The 22,589-nt window shown below is 43.0% G+C and overlaps 1 long non-coding RNA gene across 1 annotated transcript in view; it reads right to left on the bottom strand.

The window, feature by feature from the left end:
- Positions 1-14,914: 14,914 nt before the first annotated feature.
- LOC145532287 (uncharacterized) overlaps positions 14,915-22,589 on the bottom strand; it is a 30,512-nt gene continuing 22,837 nt past the window's right edge. The window contains exon 3 of the long non-coding RNA XR_014073129.1: positions 14,915-15,140. This is a non-coding gene — a long non-coding RNA (uncharacterized LOC145532287). The remainder of the gene's footprint in view (positions 15,141-22,589) is intronic.

Genomic DNA, 22,589 nt, shown 5'->3' with positions numbered 1-22,589 from the left:
AAAAGAAGAGTCTGGATATCCAGCACCCCAGAACCCCACATGCATTCCCCACAGGAAACCCCTGTCCATTTCTTAGGACTTGTCCCAGAAATGTTTTGTGCCTCTATGAGCATATCTGTGTGCCTTGTTGTTGATGTTCAAGTCGCTAAGTTGTGTCCAACTCTTTGTGACCCAATGGACTGCAGCACACCAGGGTTCCCTGTCCTTCACTATGTCCCAGAGTTTGCTCAAATTCATGTCCATTGAGTCAAGAGTCATTCAATGGATGAGAAAGCTGACTGGGATGGTGGCCATGGTTAGAGGTGAATCCAACTCTTGCATTTCATTGGGAAGAAAATCAAAACTGCAAAGGAAAAAGCCAGCTCCAAAGTCAGACAGGTCAGTGGCAGAAGGAGGAATGGCCCCGACTCCTCTGAAAGGCTCTGGGTATCAGTGGAGCAATAAACTTGACATGAGGCCTTAGCATCTGAGCTAAGAGAATGGATGGGAAACATACCCTGAGGAGTGACTGTCTCTGATACCTGTATAACGTGAGACAGTGAAGGGTGTCTCAGAGTCCCGCTGGGGCCTGATTGACAGGAAACCCAGGTCCTGTTTTTATGAGTGTTGCTAGGCCTCTTAGGAACACCAGAGAAGACAACTTTGGAGCATGCTGCTTGGGCCTGATTGAAGTCGTCTCATGGAGGGATGAAGGAAGACATTCAGGATTCCCTAAGAAGGCAGATCATTCACCTGTGATGATGGGTTCTGGTCAGGGGAAGGAAAGGAACAGTGAAAAGGAATTCGAGGCAAATGAAAGATTCAAAGGGCAGAGAACAAAGCTGTGTAAGACAAGGATACAAGGAGAGTTTCAGCAAAGGCTAGAGGAAGTGATCACAGATTTAGAAAAAGCAAAAGAGCCATGGAGTCTTGGAAGCCAAGAGAGCCAAGTTGCTGGAAGGAATAAGGAGACAGCTAGGACAACTGCTGCAGGGGTTCAAGGCAGGTGAAGACTTAAAATAACTGGTGAAGGGTGTTACGGTTCACAGGGGGCTCATAGCATATAGTTAAAATATGGCCCATTGTGGCGACATGACAAACGAGGGATGAAGTCACAGTGGCCACATTGCCATAGTGGGCATCCTGTTTTTTTTTTCCTTAAGGCAATATCCTGTTTTTCCCCTGCTGGTGCCAATTTCTCAAGACTACGTGACCACCTGACCATGAGACCCCTTCGACTATGTGACCACAAGACCCCGGCTGCGGGTTAAAGATAAACTAAGGCCCCCTCCCTTTAGGGCACAATTTCCCACCGATAAGAGTATAAGAAGGGTTGGCTGTAAAGGGAGGGCACTGGTTTTTCTCTAAAGCCAGCCACTTTCTTTCTTTCTTCCTCTAATAAATCTTTTCTCTGCCTGAATGCCCAGATCGCTCTCTTTTTCTCCACGCTCACCTTACAGAGGGGACTTCCCTGGTGGGTCAGTGGCTAAGACTCTACATTTCCAATGCAGAGGAGCTGGGTTCGATCCCAGGTCAGAGAACTAGATCCTGTGTGTGTGTGTGTGTGTGTGTGCACACGTGCGCACATGTGCTCAGTCACTCAGTTGTGTCTGACTTTTTGTGACCCCATGGCCTGTAGCCACCAGGCTCCTGTGTTCATGGAATTCTCCAGGCAAGAATACTGGAGTGGGTTGCCATTCCCTCCTCCAGGGGATCTTCCTGACCCAGGGATCAAACCCGTGTTTCCTACATTGCAGGCGGACTCTTTATTGTCTGAGCCACAGGGAAGCCCTAGATCCTATATGCTGCAACAAAAATCGAAGATTATGTATGCTGCAACTAAGACCTGGTGCAGTCAAATAAATAAATCAAAATAACTGTTGGATGTGACAGTCTAGAAGCCACTGGTGACCTACCTGAGAGTCACTTCAGTAAAGCAGTGACAGCAGAATCCAGATTGCAGTGATTCCAAGAGGGAATGGGAAGTGAGAAAATAGAGCCATTGAGTGTAGATGTGTCGACGGCTGGCAGACTGGTTGGAAAGGGGAAGGTGGGGAAGTGGCCTCTGAAGGAACCTAGGAGCAGGGCTCAGAGGACCTTCGCTCCACTTCTGCCTCTGCACAGGCAGTTCACTCATGCTCAAGGCCAGAAGAGAGAGAAAGCGGGAGTCCAGCTTCCCATACCAGCCTCAGCAGAATCACGGTTCCCTAGGGATTTGTATAAATTATCCATAGTGACAGAACTCTGTGCTCATCCTGTTTGCAAGACCTATGCATGAAGTATGATAATAACAACAGTCACCATTTACCGAGAGCTTATTTATGCAGAGCTAAGAGCTTTACATAAATTACCTTGTTTAATCCTCACAGCAACTCTGTGAGGTAGGCCTTATTATGTTCTCCAGTTTGAAAATGATGAAACCTGAGACGCACAGAGCTTCATCAACCTGTTACAGGGCATCCAGCCAGTAAATAGCAGCGTCGGGATTCGAACCCAGGTCTGCCCTCTCCTGGCAGTGCTCCAAACCGTGAAGCCGGGGTCCCTCATGCTGGACTCCGTGAATCACAGGCATCAGTGTGACCTGGGAGCATTTGAAACATGCAAATCCCCAGGTTCCACAGAAAATCTATTGACTCCAAATCTATGAAAGTGGAGCCTAGAATCTGTGCTTCTATCCAGCTCCCCTCACGACTCTCATGCTCACATAAGTGTTCTTTAAAAAAAAATAAAAATATTTATTTATTTATTTTTGGTTGCACTGGGTTTTCATTGCTGCACTTAGGCTTTCTGTAGTTGCAGCGAGCGGGGGCAGCTCTCTTGTTTTGGAACACAGACTCTAGGGTGCGTGGGCTTCAGTAGTTGTGGCACACAGGCTTAGTTGCCTCGAAGCATGTGGAATCTTCCCAGACCAGGGATCCAACCTGTGTCTTCTGCATTGACTGGCTGATTCTTTGACCTCTGGACCACCAAGGAAGTCCAGGAATCTTATGTGAAGAACTTCATCTTCTTCCTGGTCGAGGTGCCTATCATTGGTCATCACCCACATTGAGATTTATGATCTTCCTCAAGGATAAAGGCACACTGGACTGCTTGTTTGAGATAAAACAACTTCTCAGGCCTTAACATGAGCCTACTGAGTGAGGATTTCCAGGGAAGAGGACTGTGGCCATCTGTGTATTTAGCAAGTTTCCCAAGCAATTTGTTTGTTATTTGCAGCTGAAAGTATTGTAAGCACCATCCTGGACTCTAATTTAGGTTCTAACACTTACTTAATCATGCTACGATTCCTCTTCCTTGACTGTAAAGTGAGCAGAAGTAGGCCCACCTGGTAGAGTTGTAGTGACGATGAGAAACTGTACCAATTAAGATTTGATTTACCTGTTTATAACACAAAGTAATAATGGCTTATACAAAATGGGTTTATTTTCCTCTCAGGTTGAAGTTGGAGCTAAGAAATCCAGAACTGGTATGAAGTCTCTAATCATTAGGGACACAGACTCTTGCGTCTGTCTTTTAGTATGCCGTGTCATCATTATCATATTGCCTCCTGGCACAAAATGGCTGCTAAGGCTACAGTCATTTTGTCTATAGTCCCTGCAAGAAGGAAGGGAAAAAGGGATGCACCTGCTAGTCAAGTCAGATCCCCTTAAAAAGCATTTCTGGCAGGTCTTCATAACATTCCTGTTTATGCTGCATGACCAGGAGTCTTGCAACATAGTCACAGAGCCACACCTAGGTGCAAGGAAAACCAGGAACTAAAATCCTTTCATTCAGAATCAGGTCTTTGCCACCCCCAAATAAATCAGGCTTCTGCTACACGAAAAGAAAGAAGATTAACAAAAACTGGCTGCCACAAAAAATGTTCTTTCTGTTGCAGGGAGCTGAGGACACGAGCTCCCGTGCTTTGAAATCCATTGGCCATGCCAATGGCCAGGGGCTGCCTCAACCCATGGCTGAGTTCAATGGCGTACAAAGTCAGAACCAGTCCTGAGACAAGGGACTTCTTTATTGGCTAACTTTGGCTCAAGGAGGCCCTACAGCTTTGCCAAACCTTTGTTAGACTGAATCTTCCTGAAACTGCAGGGCAGTCTGGGACACTTGCCCCACCTTCTCTTCTTCCCTTGGGGTCTGATGGCCCTTCTGGCCTTCTCTAGCTCCCACCCAGGCGCTTCCCCCAGTAAAACCATTGCACAGCTAACTCCAGCTTGGTGTCTGCTTCTGATGGACCTGGACTAACAAAATTAGCAAGGCAATTCTCAGGCTGTCGCATAGATTTAAATAATGCATGTAGCAGCTGCATAACTCAGGGATGAGCATGTAGTAGGCACTCAGTAAATAATGGCTGTGTGGTGATAACGCTGGTGTAGGTGGAGGAGGGGGAAGAAGTCGGGGAGGAGGAAGAGGAGCACTACGGGAGCTAATTATGGAGAAAGGAGTGTTTACAAATTGGTGGGACAAGAATCTGAAGCAAATCACTCTGTTTCAATCTTCTCCACCTCCAGAAAGTTTCTATTATAGTACAACCTGGTTAAAATCAGCACCAAACAGACTTCCCTGGTGGCTCAGTGGTTAAGGATCCGTCTTACAATGTGGGGACACAGGTTCAATCCCTGGTCCGGGAAGATCCCACATGCCATGGGGCAACTAAGCCGGTGCATCACAACTACTGACCCCACGAACTCTAGAGCCCGTCTTCCACAAAAAGAGAAGCCACCACAACAAAAAGCCTGTGCACCACAACTGGAGAGTAGCCCTGGCTCACCGAAACTAGAGAAAGACCTTGAGCGGCAACAAAGACCCAGCACAGCCAAAAAAAAAAAAGATCAGCACCAAAGTCAGTATGAAAGGGACAAAATAGATCCTAGATAGTGGTCATCTTAGGGGGACTGAACTGTTTTTACTGAGCATTGGCCAATTTGAGACATTTTCCTACCAAAAAAAAAGGGTGGGGGGAGAAATAGGGCAGGCCCTAAGACAAAATTGCACAAAATAAACCCAATGCCCTGAGCAACTCTGGTTCTCATGGAGAAACTGTGACCAGAAATTACTTCGTGTAATGACCTAAGAGGGCTTCCCAGGTGGCGATAGTGGTAAAGAACCCGCTTGCCAATGCAGTAGTTAAGAGACAAGGGTTCAATCCCTGGGCTGGAGAGACCCCTTGGAAGAGGGCATGGCAACCCACTTCAGTATTTTTATACCGGGGGAATCTTATGGACAGAGGAGCCTGGCAGGCTACAGTCTATAAGGTCGCAAAGAGTCAGACACAACTGAAGCAACTTAACACAGCACACCACTAGGACCTAGGAACTCTATTCCCGTGAGAATGTTTTCAGCATAAAAGTTAAAGCACATGCAAGTCTCTACAAAAATAATAAAGAATTCCAAGGTGATAAGATAGTGAGGAGGGACTTCCCCGGAGGTCCAGCGGTTAAGAATCTGCCTGCCAATTCCCAGGAGAGAGATTCCATATGCCACGGAGCAACTATGGCTGTGCGCCACTACTACTGAGCCTGAGTTCTAGAGCCCTGGAGCTACAACAAGAGAAGCAACAATGAGAAGCCTGTGCACAACTAGAGAGCAGCCCTCGAACAGCAATGAAGACCCTGCACAACCAAAAATAAAATTAATTAATTAAAAAGAAGTGGAAAAAAAAAAAATAAAAGACAGGGAAAGCACAATGAAGGGGAAAGGTGGAGGTAACCTGTACAGGACACAAAAGTTCCAGGGACCTTAATCAACATTGTATACTTGGCATATGATAGAACCTCAGTTAATGATGGTTGCCCAGATAACTGAATGGCTCACCCAAGGTTATAGTTCATCATTCATTCATACATCGAAGAAAGATGTGTAGAAAGCCTACTATGTGCCAGGCCCTGTGCTAGGCCCTGAGGGTGCCACAGTGAACAGGACAGTTGAGGGCCTTATCTTTACCATCCTCTTGCAGAGAAATCTCCTTTGTAGACATTTTATGCGAGTTCTTCTACCTCTGTCTTTCCACAAACACAGCTTGAATTGGTGCCCATGTCTATCAGATTTAAAGCCTATTCATTTCTCCTAAAATATTTTCTTTGTCTCTGAAACCAAGTTGAACCACCCATGTAAAAGGATCCATGATGCCACCCTGGGTGTCCATTAAACAACTCTGTATTAGTTATCTACTGCTGTGTAACCTGTTACCCTCCCCCTCCGAAATTAGCAGCTTAAAATAACATTCATTTTCTCACAGAGCTAAGGACTGGCTTAGCTTGCTGGTCTGACTCTCCTCAAACTCCACCCAAATCCCAGTGGGGGAGAGGGAATGCGTGCAAATTCCACAGTTTGAAAATACAAAGGCACACAGAAATAAATTCACTCTGTCCTGGAAACCCAGTGTTTGAACCCCAGAGAACTAATTGCCTGTCCTCAAATCCTACTTCAGCATCACACCATAGGACCGCAAAGAAGGACATCACAGAAGTGCAGGGGGTCCACTGACCAAAACCACCTGCCCTGGCTCGGCACCACTGTAACTTGCATGAGTTATAATACGTTACAACAGGAGGTCCTCGTAAGGAATGCGGAACAAGCTACCACCAACCAGAAGAATCTGGGAAAGGGCAAAAGGAGAGAGGAGATGGCACTTCTTATGTTCTACCAACTTCCCAGAATCCTTCTCACTGGAATCCATCTTGGCTGAGCGATATGAGCACCATCAGGAAGGACCATGAGTCAGATGATTGGCCAGAGACAACCCAAAACTAACCCCGTCACCATAAAACCTGAAACTTTGAGTCACGTGGTAGAGCAGTTCTGGGCTCCCTTACCCTGTTGCTCTCCAGCCGGGAGTCTCTTCCCAATAAAGTCTCTTGCTTTGTCATTACGTGCATCTCCTTGGACAATTCATTTCCGAGTGTCAGACAAGAGCCCACTCTTGGGACCTGGAAGCGGGTTCCCTTTCCTGCAACAGAAGCAGCTCCAATTAAGTCGTAAGTGTTTGTTCCACTGTTAATCAGTGTCTTCTATACTTTAGTCAGTCAGTGTCTTCTCTTCCATAACTACTTTATTCTTCTCATGTAAAATTCGGGATTTTATTACCACTCATGTTTCCCTCTTTACTTTGGCTATGGGGAAGCTCAGAGTCAACTGCATAAACCTCAGCTGGCATCCACCTCCTTGAGCTGATGTCACCCTGAAGTTATCGCTTCTACTTATTCTATATACCCTCCAATTTTCATTTTATTCTTTTATGTATTTTGTGCTTTTATAATTTCTCTCAAAGCTTTTGTGAATTGGAGCATAAATACATAAAATGAAAAGTTCGTGTCTCTAAAGGCTGATTCCTTGCACACATGCGCCATCTAGTGGCGAGAGTGATAACTGCCAGACTAGAAACCTCCCTGTTTTTTCAGGGAAGTGCGAAGGGCTGGCAGGCAGGATGGGACAAGATGGAGACTAGAACCACTCTCTGTGCTTTGTCAGGGAAGTGAGACTGCTGGGGATTAAAGAGACTCCAGGCAGGGTACAGGAGCAGGTGCTTCACTGGCTGGTATCCGACACGATTTACTTGCATATGAAGAAGCCAAAAAACTGCGAAGATCTAGCAAATGAGGAAGGCACTGGAAGTGGAAGGGTTAAGTGAAAGGTGTTAGAAAAACTAAACCATGAAAAAAATACCTGATTCAGAGAGAATATCACTTGGAAGGTACTTAATGTGAGTTGACCGCAAATGTGACCAGCCATTTTTTAAGCATTCACATTAACCATAGGAAGAAGCTTAGAGTCTATAATGTTTTTGTTTTACTCAGGAGCAAACTGGGGCCCAGAGACACTGAACACCACCTTGTCCAAAGTCACACAGCTTTTCACTCACAGGTCCAGGATGACTCCAAGACCAGTCCTCTTTCTCCAGAATGACACCACTGCCCTTAATCATATGTAGCAGATGCTCATTTGGGCTTTTATTTTGCACACAGGGTCTCAAAATAGAAAATCAGATTCTCACCCCAAATTGCTGGATCCAGCATGTTTCCAAGGAATTATTACTCACTGGTTTTGCAGTTGCCCCTTGACACACCCACAAAGGGTCAGGATGGAAGAGGTGGTTTATAAAACACTGGTGTCACTAACCTTCACTGGATGGCAAAGGCCATTAGTCCACGATGATAGGGAGGGATCCTAGAAGCCAATCGCAGTAGCTGAGAGAGCTCCAGCCTGGCGAAGAGAAGATAAGTTCATCCATCCACAGTGTTGACCAGCATCTGCTCTGAGCAGGATGCTGAAGTGGCAAGATCGCAAGGCACTGGCCATCTCCGAATGCTGTATACATTCCACCTGTCTGTACCCTTTATGCGTTTCTGCACATGGCTCAAGCTGCCCACTAAGGAATAGCATAGTTACAGCTAAGGATCTGGAGAGCCCCATGAAGACTTAGCTCAAGGGTCTGTAGTCTGAGGCTGAACCGTTTTTGAAATAGCCTAGAGTCAAGGCCCACCAGGGAAAACTGGAACTACTGTCTGAGTAGAATTTGAGACATGATTTTATCAGACAGGGCTTATAGAGAAGAATTTAATCATCGCAGAGAGTTCTACTAGACAGTACCAGCCCTTTCCTGGATTTTCTTCATCTTGCCAGTTCTTCCGGGCCCTTCAGATACTGACATAAGCAGAGAGTGATATGAGTCACTGGTTTCTGGAAGGCGCAGAACCCCACTGGCTGTGCCGTACCTGATATTGCAAAGGTACAAATGACTCACCTGAGACAGACGGCACTTAAGAGGTCAGCTCCTTAAACTTTGCAGAAGTCTATACCAGTAAAAGGTGCCAGAATAGGGGCATGAAGGGAGTATTAGGGGACCCTTTTTTTTTTAATGTGAACCACTTTTTAAGTCTTTATTGAATTTGTTACAATAGTGCTTCTGCTTTATATTTGGGGGGTTTTTTTGTTTGGGTTTTTTTCTTTTTGGGGGGTGGGGGGTTGGGGTGGGGAATTGCTTGTTTGGTTTTGGCCGTGAGGCATCTCAGCTCCCCAGACCAGGGATTGAACCCACACCCCCTACATTAGAAGATGACGTCTTAACCACTGGACCATCAGGGAAGTCCCCCTGCCTCAACTATTAAGGTCAGAGAGATGTAGGTTCCATTCCTCTCACGTTTGAGACAAGAATCAGAATTAGTTCCAACCGTACTGAGTTCTGACTGCACTACAGAACGAACTCAGCTGTGTAGTCTGGTCAAGTCAACAACCTTTATCCACCACACCCTCAGTTCGCCTCTCCACTAAGATGAGAACAGTACCCCTGCAAGCTGGGCAGCAGGAACATTCTCCAAGGCAGAAACAAGAAGGCTCGGGGAGGGTCGTGGTCACCCAGAACAGGGGCAGCTATCCGCTGAGGAAGCCCCGCGGGCGCCCCCTGAGGGCGAAAACCCAGTGCTCGCGGCAAGTCCCAACATAAAATAGATCCCCCTCACGCCGGACGCCATGACTCTTTGCACCACTTAAAAGTGTCCGATGAGAAGCAAGAGCTGGGGCAATAATGTAGGGCCGTTATCATGTTTCTTTTGAAATAGCGCCCCCAACTTCTCAGATCTCTCAAAAGATTTGCTTAATAGAAACCTAAGCGTGGAAAACTCGCAGGACGACACTGTAGAAGGGACATTCCCGCTGAGGGATAACCCGGAGGTAGAAGCTTTGATGCTCGGGCGCAGCGCCGCCTGGAGGTGGGGCGGGGCCAGTGTGGAAGGCCCACCCGGTCCCTCCGCTTCCCTCCGGAGTTTCCACCGCACCCGCGACTCCCAAAGGCCGGGGAGGCTCGATCTCCCGCCACTTGAACGTGGAGGGGCTCGACTTCAAGTTACTACACTCCCCAGGGGCCTCTGTGCAAAGAGGGCGGCCGGGAGGCGGCTCGTTGCCCCCGCCTCCACAGTGCGGGATGTTTTCATCCCTGGAGGGCTCGCCCTCCCGGGGCCGCGCCTGCCGGGGTCCCCCAAGGACAGAGAGCGAGCTCAGTACCTCCCCCACCACCACCCCCACGTAGAAATAAAGCAGAAAGAAATGAGCGTCGCAAGACCCTCTGGGAAACGTAGTTTGCAAAATATTTCTGGGAAACAGTCGGAGGGAGGCCGCGAGGCTTTGGCAGCCAGTTAGCGCCGGGCTTGGGGCTTGTCACGTGGCCCGCGTGGTCAGCTGCTCTGGGGTCTGGGTTTGGATGCCGGAGGGGGCGTCTCGAGCTGTGGGCAGAGCTGCTGCGGCCGTCTGCACTTCGGGACTGGCGTCCTCAGCACTCCCCGAGTCGCCCCTGCTGACCAGTGACAGCGCTGACGGCTTATTTGCATATATTCGAATTTGGCTCTAGGAGACCTTGCAGTGTTCATCTCCTACCTTGGCCTCTGCAGCTGCCAAACTGAGACACTGGAGTTGCTGCTTCAAAGCTTTCCTAAATAAATCATTCATCAGTGATTGGATGATGAATCAGTTACCGCCTCATCTTTTCTACGCGCTGGTCTCATCCGGCCACTTTTGTCTTCACCCATGACCTTGTCTCCTCGGAAACTTAAGTCCCAGGACCTGTCTGTTTCTCATTATCGGGCCCCCTCCCATTTAATTTCTTTCCCTACCCAGCCTAGATGCTGCCCAGCGGTTGCGTGTTTCTGTAACAACCCCAGACCGTCAGTTACTATAATCGCCCGGTTCGGGTTTGCTAGGTGCTCCTGGAGTGGGGAAAAGATGCATCACAAACTTCGCAGGTTGGTGCGGCTGGAATCAAGATCTCAGACGTCATCTAAGGCCTAAACCTAGTGCATTGGGACCGCGGGGGGAGGCCAGAAAAAACAGAGGCCGATAATTTGCTGCTGAAACCTCTGGTGGGAGTACAAGGTTTTAGAACGGCTAGCTTTGTTGCATCCACCTCGTGTTTGTCCTACTCAGTTCAGTTCAGTTCAGTTGCTCAGTCGTGTCCGACTCTCTGCAACCCCATGAATCGCAGCACGCCAGTCCTCTCTGTCCATCACCAACTCCCGGAGTCTACCCAAACCCATGTCCATCGAGTCAGTGATGCCATCCAACCATCTCCTCCTCTGTCGTCCCCTTCTCCTCCCGCCCCCAATCCTTCCCAGCATTAGGGTCTTTTCCAGTGAGTCAACTCTTCGCATGAGGTGGCCAAAGTATTGGAATTTCGGCTTCATCATCAGTCCTTCCAATGAACACCCAGGACTGATCCCCTTTAGGATGGACTGGTTGGATCTCCTTGCAGTCCAAGGGACTCTCAAGAGTCTTCTCCAACACCACAGTTCAAAAGCAGCAATTCTTCAGTGCTCAGCTTTCTTCACCGTCCAACTCTCACATCCATACATGACCACTGGAAAAACCATAGCCTTCACTAGACGGACCTTTGTTGGCAAAGTAATGTCTCTGCTTTTAAATATATTATCTAGGTTGGTCATAACCTTCCTTCCAAGGAGTAAGCATCTTTGAATTTCATGGCTGCAATCACCATCTGCAGTGATTTTGAGCCCCCAAAAATAAAGTCTGACACTGTTTCCATTGTTTCCCCATCTATTTCCCATGAAGTGATGGGACCAGATGCCATGATTTTAGTTATCTGAACATTGAGCTTTAAGCCAACTTTTTCATTCTCCTTTTTCACGTTCATCAAGAGGCTCTTTAGTTCTTTTTCACTTTCTGCCATAAGGGTGGTGTCATCTGCATATCTGAGGTTATTGATATTTCTCCCGGCAATCTTGATTCCAGCTTGTGTTTCTTCCAGCCCAGCGTTTCTCATGATGTACTCTGCATATAAGTTAAATAAGCAGGGTGACAATATACAGCCTTGACGTACTCCTTTTCCTATTTGGAACCAGTCTGTTGTTCCGTGTCCAGTTCTAACTGTTGCTTCCTGACCTGCATACAGGTTTCTCAAGAGACATGTCAGGTGGTCTGGTATTCCCATCTCTTGAAGAATTTTCCACAGTTTATTGTGATCCACACAGTCAAAGTCTTTAGCATAGTCAATAAAGCAGAAATAGATGTTTTTCTGGAACTCTTGCTTTTTCGATGATCCAGTGGATGTTGGGAATTTGATCTCTGGTTCCTCTGCCTTTTCTAAAACCAGCTTGAACATCTGGAAGTTCACGGTTCACATATTGCTGAAGGCTGGCTTGGAGAATTTTGAGCATTATTTTACTAGTGTGTGAGATGAGTGCAATTGTGCGGTAGTTTGAGCATTCTTTGGCATTGCCTTTCTTTGGTATTGGAACGAAAACTGACCTTTTCCAGTCCTGTGGCCACTGCTGAGTTTTCCAGATTTGCTGGCATGTTGAGTGCAGTACTTTCACAGCATCATCTTTCAGGATTTGAAATAGCTCAACTGGAATTCCATCACCTCCACTAGCTTTGTTCGTAGTGATGCTTTCTAAGGCCCCCTTGACTTCACATTCCAGGATGTCTGGCTCTAGGTGAGTAATCACACCATCGTGATTATCTGGGACGTGAAGATCTTTTGTGTACAGTTCTTCTGTGTATTCTTGCCACCTCTTCTTAATATCTTCTGCTTCTGTTAGGTCCCTACAATTTCTGTCCTTTATCGAGCCTATCTTTGCATGAAATGTTCCCTTGGTATCTCTAATTTTCTGGAAGAGATCTCTAGTCTTTCCCATTCTATTTTTTTCCTCTATTTCTTTGCATTGATCGCTGAGGAAGGCTTTCTTATTTCTCCCTGCTATTCTTTGGAACTCTGCATTCAGATGGGAATATCTTTCCTTTTCTCCTTTGCTTTTTGCTTCTCTTCTTTTCCCAGCTATTTGTAAGGCCTCCTCAGACAGCCATTTTGGTTTTTTGCATTTCTTTTCCATGGGGATGGTCTTGATTCCTGTCTCCTGTACAATGTCACGAACCTCTGTCCATAGTTCATCAGGCACTCTGTCTATCAGATCTAGTCCCTTAAATCTATTTGTCACTTCCACTGTGTAATCATAAGGGATTTGATTTAGGTCATACCTGAATGGTCTAGTGGTTTTCCCTACTTTCTTCAATTTAAGTCTGAATTTGGCAATAAGCAGTTCATGATCTGAGCCACAGTCTGCTCCCGGTCTTGTTTTTGCCGACTGTATAGAGCTTCTCCATCTTTGGCTGCAAAGAATATAATCAATCTGATTTCGGTGTTGACTGTCTGATGATGTCCATGTGTAGAGTCTTCTCTTGTGTTGTTGGAATAGGGTGTTTGCTATGACCAGTGCGTTCTCTTAGCAAAACTCTATTAGCCTTTGCCCTTTCTGTATTCCAAGGCCAAATTTGCCTGTTACACCAGGTGTTTCCTGACTTCCTACTTTTGCATTCCAGTCCCCTATAATGAAAAGGACATCTTTTTTGGGTGTTAGTTCTAAAAGGTCTTGTAGGTCTTCATAGAACCATTCAACTTCAGCTTCTTCAGGATTACTGGTTGGAGCATAGACTTGGATTACCGTGATATTGAATGGTTTGCCTTGGAAACAAACAGAGATCATTCTGTCATTTTTGAGATTGCCTCCAAGTACTGCATTTTGGACTCTTTCGTTGACCATGATGGCTACTCCATTTCTTCTAAGGGATTCCTGCCCACAGTAGTAGATATAATGGTCATCTGAGTTAAATTCATGCATTCCAGTCCATCTTAGTTCGCTGATTCCTAGAATGTCTACGTTCACTCTTGCCATCTCCTGTTTGACCACTTCTAATTTGCCTTGATTCATGGACCTAACATTCCAGGTTCCTATGCAATATTGCTCTTTACAGCATCGGACTTTGCTTCTATCACCAATCACATCCACAGCTGGGTATTGTTTTTGCTTTGGCTCCATCCCATCATTCTTTCTGGAGTTGTTTCTCCACTGATCTCCAGTAGCATATTGGGCACCTACCGACCTGGGGAGTTCATCTTTCAGTGTCCTATCTTTTTGCCTTTTCATACTGTTCATGGGGTCCTATTACAACCTGAGAATGAAGTGTAGGGCAACGCAACATATTAGTGATGAGAATATTCTAGAATAGTGCATTGGTGAAAAAGTAGAAGATACTAAAAGTCTCCAGCAAATGTTAAGTAACGTAAGGAATGAAATGAGAAATGGCAGGAAAGCATGGCCAAGATGCTAAGTTGGTATAAATCAGAAATTTTAAATGAACCCAGAGAGCAAGACAAAGTTCTTTAGAAACTGTGATGATGGAAAAAGATTGCATGTTTCTGATGGGAAAGCAGGCGTTGGCCCTGTTTTTGCCAGTCTTCCAGAAAGATTAAAAGATTATACCCAAAAATATTCCCTTGAGAAGTGGCAGGTGTAAGAGGATCCTCAAAATCAGTAATTAGGCTTCAAAAATACAAATTTTAAAAAGGAGGATTTTTTTCCTGAGGGGAAGGGAGCTCCAAAGCAGGTATGTTTGGACTTATTAGAGGCCCCTATCATGTTGTTTCTTAGAGGCAGAATCCCAAGTAGCCTGGGTCCCTGCTGTCACAAAGGCCATTAAGCAGGCTTTGAAGCCCCAGGTGAAGACCACACACAGCCTGAAACTTCTCAGGAAGTGTGCTACCAAAGCCCTGGAGAGGCGATTTGGTTTGGTTTTGTTCTCTTACAACGATTATATTTTATTAATTTGCATCTTTCCATTCCTCTATAGCATATGGTCCATCTGTTATATAAAAAATCTGTGAAATACTTTAAACCCTATCTAGTGTTTTCACATACTACACGATAATTTGATTAAGAACAGCAGCAAACTTGTCGGTTAACTGGAAAGGATATTGCTTTGAAAGCAACACAATGTCTTACACATCTATATATCAACCTTGCCACCTGATTCTAAATTTAAAGACTTGCTGTTTACCAACAGGATATTACAAGTATGTTTACATGTGTCTCTGGGGGAAATGCCTGCAGAAAATAACCACATTTTTATATGCAAGACAAATATCCGGAACCAAACAAAACAATTCTAGAATCCCAGGCTGGACATTAATATTTTACGAGTAAAGCATAAGCTCGCCAATGAACAAGGAAACCCACACACTGTAGAGTAAGAAATCACATAGGTATCAATTTTCTTAAAGGTAAAGCAGTGCAGCTCAGACTATCCGTTCAGGAGCAGGTTGATTGGTTGGTTGGTTGGTTGTTTTCAATTCATTATACACCAATACTTTTGTAAGTAAGAGTTTATTTCTAGAAAAAAATGAAATTAAAATGAATTATAAAATACAAAACACTAGTCCTATTTTTTAAATGGTTAGCATTAGCACACATAAAATCACCTTCAAATTGCTATAAAAGTCTCCAAACACTCAGACTCAATTCTATACTTCACTCATGGAATACCAGATAATCAACCCACCTTGTCCAAGGACTATATTTTTATATAGCACTGAGATAAAGCATCTAAAATGGAGCTCTTTCAAAAGTAAATCACTCCCTGGCTCAAAATCTCATTGTTTTTATAGTACTGACTTTTATTGTCAATATATGAATATACCACAATTTATTTACCCACTGTCCTGTTGACAGACATTTGGATTGTTTCCTGCTTTTTATTAGTACAAAACAATGTTGCAATGAACATTCTTGTAAATGTTTCCTCATGCAAAAGTCCAAGAACCTAGGGTATGTACTCATGCCATTCTATGTGATTCATTTACCCATGAGCGAAATTGCTGTGTTGAAGAATGTATGCGTTTTCACTTTTAGATATTGCCTGCTTGGTCTCCAAAGTGCCTGTACCAATTTACACTTAACTTCAGCAGCGTGGAAGAGTTCTCAATTCTCCATTTGATCACAAACATTCAAAATTGTCAGACTTTTTAATTTTCCCAAACTGCTGGATATGAAATGGTACTTCATTATGGTCTAGTTTGCATTTCCCTAGTTGATAATGAGATTGAACATCTTCTCATACATTAATTAGCCATTTTGGCTTCTTATTCTGTGATTTGCCTCTTTATCTTTTGCTCATTTTTCTATTGAGTGCATTTAATTTTTGATTTATAAGTGATTTATATCAATATAGTCTAGATTTGGTCAATGATGCATGTTACAAATATTGCTTCCCAGTTTGCAATTTGTCCTTTCATTTTTTAGTGATGTCTTTTGATATTTGGGCATTTTTAATTTTCATGATGTTGACTTATCAGCTTTTTTCTTTATGGATCATGCTTTTTGTCATTTATTAAATCTTTGCTCTAAACAGAGATCGTAAGACATGCTCTCATATTTTCCTCTAAAAGTTTCCTTCCTGCATTCTTGAATTCCTCTTGGATTTTTGTATTTGGTCCAAGAAAGAGTTTCAGTTTTATTTTATTATATTCTGCCTATATGAATAACGAATTACTCATCATCAGTTTTGGAAAAATCTGTCCTTTCTCCACTGATCTGCAACGCCACTTTGTCGAAGATATCAGACGTTCAGCTACGGCTGTGTCTCTAGGCTTTGTACTGTTCCAGTGGTGTAGCTGTCTAACCCTGTTCAATGTTAACAATGCCTTGACTACCATACTTTATAACAAGTTTTGTTGTGAGCTAGGATGAGTCCCCCATCCTCTTCTTCTTTCTCATGCGTGTCTTACATGTTCTTGTACATTAACATTTTCATTTTAGAATCAGCTTGTTGAGCTGCCAAAGAACCATGTCAGGATTTTTATCATAATTGTGATAAAATTGGGGAACTGACATCTTTATGACACTTAAGTTTTTCTGTATGTGTTCATAATGTTCTTCTCTTTATTTAGGTCATCTTTAAGATTTTTCGTTTTTAAAATAATTCTTCATAAAGATTAAACATCTTTTGTTAGATTTATTGAAAAGTACCTTACTGCTTCTTAATGCCATAAATAACATCTTTTAAAAAATCGTATTTTCTAACTCACTGTGTCTGAACTATAGGAAAACAATTGAATCACTTTGCCAAACTCTCATATTGTTTCTAATAATCTGTTTGTAAATTATCTTGTCTTTTTCTATGTAGACAATCAGTATTCTTGCCTGGAGAATTCCATGGACAGAGCCTGGCTGGCTACAGTCTATGGGGTAGCAAAGAGTCGGACACAACTGAGTGACTAACACACACACACAGTTAGACAATCATAACCTTTCTCTTCATTTAAGTCATCTTTCTTTTTAAAAACTCTTCATAAAGGCTTTAAACAACTTTGGTTAGATTTATTGAAAAGTACCTTACCATTTCTTGATGCCATAAATAACATCTTTTTTAAAATTATATTTTCCACCTCTGTGTATCTGAACTGTAGGAAAACAGTTGAATCATTTTGCCAAGCTCATGTTATTTCTAATAATCTGCTTGTAAAATTGTCTTGTCTTTTTCTATGTAGACAGTCATATAACCTGTGAAAGATTGCGTGGGAATGATGTGCAGCAGACTGAATATCCACATCCCAGTCCCCTAAACCTGTGAATGTGTTACCTGACATGACAAAAGGGGCTTTGTAGATGTGATAAAATTAAGGGTCTTGAGATGGAGAGGTTTCTCTGGATTATCCAGGATGGGCCCAATGTAATCACAAGGGTCCTTTTAAGAAGCAGATGGAAGTGTCATACACAGTGAAGGCTATGTGATGACAGAGGCAGAGGGAGATGGTGTGATGATGGAAACAAAGGTTGGAGTGATATGCTTTGTTGATGGCAGAAGGGGCCACAAGCCAAGGAATGTGGATCTCTTTAGAAGCTGGAAAAGGCAAAAACACAAATCCTTCCCTAGAGCCTTTTCAGTTCAGTTCAGTTCAGTCACTCAGTTGTGTCCCATGGAAAAAAAATAAAACCCAGCATCAGGGTCTTTTCCAGTGAGTCAGTTCTTCGCATCAGGTAGCCAAAGTATTGGAGTTTCAGCTTCAGCATCAGTCCTTCCAATGAATATTTAGGACTGATTTCCTTTAGGATAGACTGGTTTGATCTCCTTGCAGTCCAAGGGACTCTCAAGAGTCTTCTCCAAGACCACAGTTCAAAAGCATCAATTCTTCAGCGCTCAGCTTTCTTTATAGGCCAACTCTCACATCCATAAATGACTACTGGAAAAACCATAACCTTGACTAGACGGACCTTTGTTGGCAATTTTTAATATGCTGTCTAGGTTTGTCATAGCTTTTCTTCCCAGGAGCAAGCATCTTTAAATTTCATGGCTGCAGTCACCATCTGCAGTGATTTTGGAGCCCAAGAAAATGAAGTCTCTCACTGTTTCCATTGTTTCCCCATCTATTTGCCATAAAGTAATGGGACCAGATGCCATGATCCTTGTTTTCTGAATGTTGAGCTTTAAGCCAACTTTTTCACTCTCCTCTTTCACTTTCATCAAGAGTTCTTCTTCACTTTCTGCCATAAGGGTGGTGTCATCTGCATATCTGAGGTTATTGATATTTCTCCCAGCAATCTAGATTCCAGCTTGTGCTTCATCCAGCCTGGCATTTTGCATGATGTACTCTACATGTAAGTTAAATAAGCAGGAAGACAATACAGAGCCTTGACGTACTCCTTTCCCAGTTTGGAACCAGTCCTTTGCTTCATATCCAGTTCTAATTGTTGCTTCTTGCCTGCATACAGATTTCTCAGGAGGAAGGTCAGGTGGTCTGGTATTCCCATCTCTTGAAGAATTTTCCACAGTTTGTTGTGATCCACACTGTCAAAGGCTTTGGCATAGTCAATAAAGCAGAAATAGATGTTTTTCTGGAACTCTCTTGCTTTTTCTATAATCCAACAGATGTTGGCAAGTTGATCTCTGGTTCCTCTGCCTTTTCTAAATCCAGCTTGAATATCTGGAAGTTCTCGGTTCACATACTGTTGAAGCCTTGCTTGGAATATTTTGAGCATTACTTTGCCAGTGTGTGAGATGAGTGCAACTGTGCAGTAGTTTGAGCATTCTTTGGCATTGCCTTTCTTTGGGATTGGAATGAAAACTGACCTTTTCCAGTCCTGTGGTCACTGCTGAGTTTTCCAAGTTTGCTGGCATGTTGAGTGCAGTACTTTAACAGCATCATCTTTTAGGATTTGATTAGGATTAGAGCCTCTAGAACACCTTAATCCTTTGTCTTAATTCTTCTCTCAAATTTGAGAGTTTGGCTCCAGAATTCTAGACTGGAAAGTTGTTCCCTCAGAACAAGGTTTTTCCCTGGGATATAAATGATATAAATCTTTATATCATTTCTTTCAACTATCTTACTGTACTGACCAGACTGTCCAAATATGATGTTTAATAGAAAGATTTTAGAGGATATGCTTGTTATCTTCCTGATTTTTTTTAAAAATTACATGCTGATTTTTTCAATTGAAATGTATTTGACATATAGCATTGTGTAAGTTTAAGACGTACACCATGTTGATTTGATGATCTGTCACTTTCCTGATTTTCAAGGGAATGTGTCTAATACTTCACCACTTAAGTATTCTATAGGCTATAAATTATCGGTAGAAAGTTTTCATCAAGTTAAGACATGTTTTCCTTCTCTTAGGGGGGAGCTTCCCTGGTAGCTCAGCTGGCAAAGAACTTGCCTGCAATACAGGAGACCCTGCAATACAGGATACAGTTCAACTCCTGGGTCGGGAAGATCCCCTGGGGAAGGGAATGGCTACTGAATGACTTTCACTAGTTGGTTAAGATTATTTTGAGCATAAATGGGTGCTGAATTTTATAAAAAAATCTTTTCTGTGCCTATCAAAATAATCATGTAGATTTTTCTCCTTTAAGCTATTATTGTGATGATTTATAATGATATTTTTTACAAGTTGGACAAGCTTTGCATTAATGAGATAAAAACCAGCTTGCTTCTCCTGCTTTCACTTTGCTAAATACTAATGAAACTTTCATCTATGTTCACGATCAACTGGCTGTAAATTCCTGTGTTCCTCTGTCCTAGTCTGGTTCGGGTTCAGGGTTTGACAGCCTCACAAAATGAGTTGGGAAGTGTTCTCTCCCGTGCTATTTTGGTTGATTCTTTTCGAAAATAAGCATTTACTTACAACTACTGAAGGTACAGATTTGACCCTCTTAAATTCCACACACTGTCACCCACGACATACTTTCACTGCCTGCATTCTTCTTATGCAGTTATGCTGTAATTCTTGGTTCCATCAATATTCAGCATGTTCAGGGTTATATAAATTTTATATACTCATGAGCTACATTGTATATTATATTTACCTATCCTTTCCTGTACAGCCTTTGGTTTTCCCTGGGGTAAATAAATGGAAACTTGGTTGGTTGGTTGGTTGATTGGCTGGTTTGAGCTTAGTTTTCTGCGTGCCAATCAGTAATTCTTCTTGAAACTGTTACACAGAACTCTAAATCTCATCTCCATTCACTTAACTATTAGGCAATGGTTAGTTTTATGTTTTTCATGGAGAAATCTCTCCTGGAGCTTTCTTGTTCTCCCGCTCCATACTGGATTGTGCAGTGCCTGCTTCCTGCTGTTTGAGGGAATTTGCTTCAACTAGCATCATTTTTATTCCTTTTGTCTCTTTTATGTTTTGGAATCCCTGTATCCTGGTTTCCATGGTTCCCTCTTTCTTGATTTACTGGCTCATTTTTGGTGGAGCACAATTCTCTCATTTTGAGAAGGGATGCAGAGAAGATAAATTTTTTGAGGCCTGGCTTGTTTGAGTTTGTCTTAATTCTACTCTCTCATTTGCTACTTTATTGGGCCTTAAATTCTAGATAGGAATCTTGTTCCTTTAGAATCTAGAAGGTTTCTTGTCCTCTAATTTCAGTCTTGCCAATGAAAGGACCAACAACTTTCTGATTCTCAGTTTTTGAATATGAGTTGTTTCTCCTCTCTTATTGCTTTTATGATATTCTCTTTATCACTGATGTTCTGAAGTTTCATGAAGATGTACTTTGGTATAGGGTTTGTCTTTTTTTTCCCCTCATTGCCCTGGACACTAATCTCATATCCCTAGTTTAGGGAAATTTTCTTATAGTGTTTGTGTGTGTGACAGAGAGACAGACAGACAGAGAAAGAGAAAGAGAGAGATTTTATATATACATATATATGTATATATATATGAATATAAGTAATACAAGTTATGAAGTATCATAGTAAAGTAAACACCCATGAACCCACCACCCAATTTAGGAAATAGGATATTGTCAATACCTAGAACTTCCCTATACACTCTTTTCTGATCCCATAACCTGCCTTCTGGGGCCATGCCACATGCACTCACTGTCCATCAACCACATAACCACCCTCATAACTTTTCTCCTAATTCCCTTGCTTCTCTTTATGGTTTTACTATTCATTATTCATTGTTCAGTCGCTCATTCGTGTCTGGCTCTTTGCAACCCCACAGACCACAGCACACCAGGCTTCCCTGTCCTTCACCATCATTACTATTCATTATGTGTAGCTAAACTATACTTTGTTTACTTTTGCTTGCTTCTGAACACCATTGAAATGGCATCACAGGGACTTCCCTGATGGTCCAGTGGTAAAGAATCTGCCTTCCAGTGCAGGGGATGTGGGTTTGATCCCTGATCAGGAAACTATGCCCGTCAAAGCAACTAGAGAAAGCCCACATGCCACAACAAGGATGCAGCGCGGGCAAAAGTAAGAAATAAATGTCATCACACACAGAAATGGCATTCTTCTGTGGCTTGAATCTCATTCCACATTGTTCCTAGGAGTCATCTATGCATGTAGCTAGAGTTTATTAACGCTGCATTATAGTGTAGCATTCTGTTGTATGGAGATACTAAAATTTATTTATCTATTCTTCCAGGGACAGGCATTAAGTCCTAATGCGGTCATTTCTTTCCTCATTTCTTTCCCTTATTTCCTCTCTTCTTTGAAACTTAACATCAGTCAATTGTCGAATCTTCTTGGCTGAGCCTTGAATTTTCTTACCTCTTCTCTCTTGTTTGCTGTTTCTTTGTAGTTTTCTTCCACTCTGAGAATGTCTCAAATTATGCTCTAAATCTATTGATGTTTTTTATTTCTGCTATCATGTTTTGAATTTCTCAAAGCTCTTATTCTCTGGATGTGCCTTTTCACAGTTCACTGTTCTATTTTCATAATTTTCATAGAGACAAACAGGGAAGGGGAATTTCCCCCTTTCACCTCTTGAGTTCTTTTGGCTGCTCTAATAGTTAAACTGATATAAGACAGATTAACAGGAGAAAAAAAATTAATTCTTGAGAACAGAGGTCTCATAGAAATAGGACCGCCCCAACAAGGGACCAAAGCAAATTGTGAAAACTTCAGAAATTAGAGGGGCTTGTGCTTTTGAAGGTAACAGGCTAAAGAACAAGTAACAAAGTGTGTTTATAGCTTTCTTAGCCTTGAATACCCTAATTCTGGTGATAAGGATGCTTTCTTTCCTTCTTGTACAGAAAGGGTACTTTCACATGGAAAATTTATTTCCTGTGTTCACAAGGAAAGAGGGAGTCAGAGTGGATTATATATATCTATATATAATTTTTTTACCAGCTGTTTCTCAAGAAACCTCAATTCAAAATAATAAATATGCCATGAAGGCATATTTTGGGGCAGCATGCCCTGGGCCCCAACAGAAACAAGGTTTAGGATGTTCTTGCAATTTTCTTTTGCTTGCTGCATTCCCTGTTTCCCCCTAGGATACTTGGTTGGGTAATTGATGGATTTATAGCTCTATATTTTGTGT

This window comes from Giraffa tippelskirchi, chromosome 13 (genome assembly GCF_054371585.1).
Source record: "Giraffa tippelskirchi isolate mGirTip1 chromosome 13, T2T-mGirTip1v1.2.pri, whole genome shotgun sequence".
In the NCBI taxonomy this organism is placed as follows: domain Eukaryota; kingdom Metazoa; phylum Chordata; class Mammalia; order Artiodactyla; family Giraffidae; genus Giraffa; species Giraffa tippelskirchi.
The sequence above is the reverse complement of the archived record's forward strand: the minus strand, read 5'-3'. Positions and strand labels throughout refer to the sequence as shown.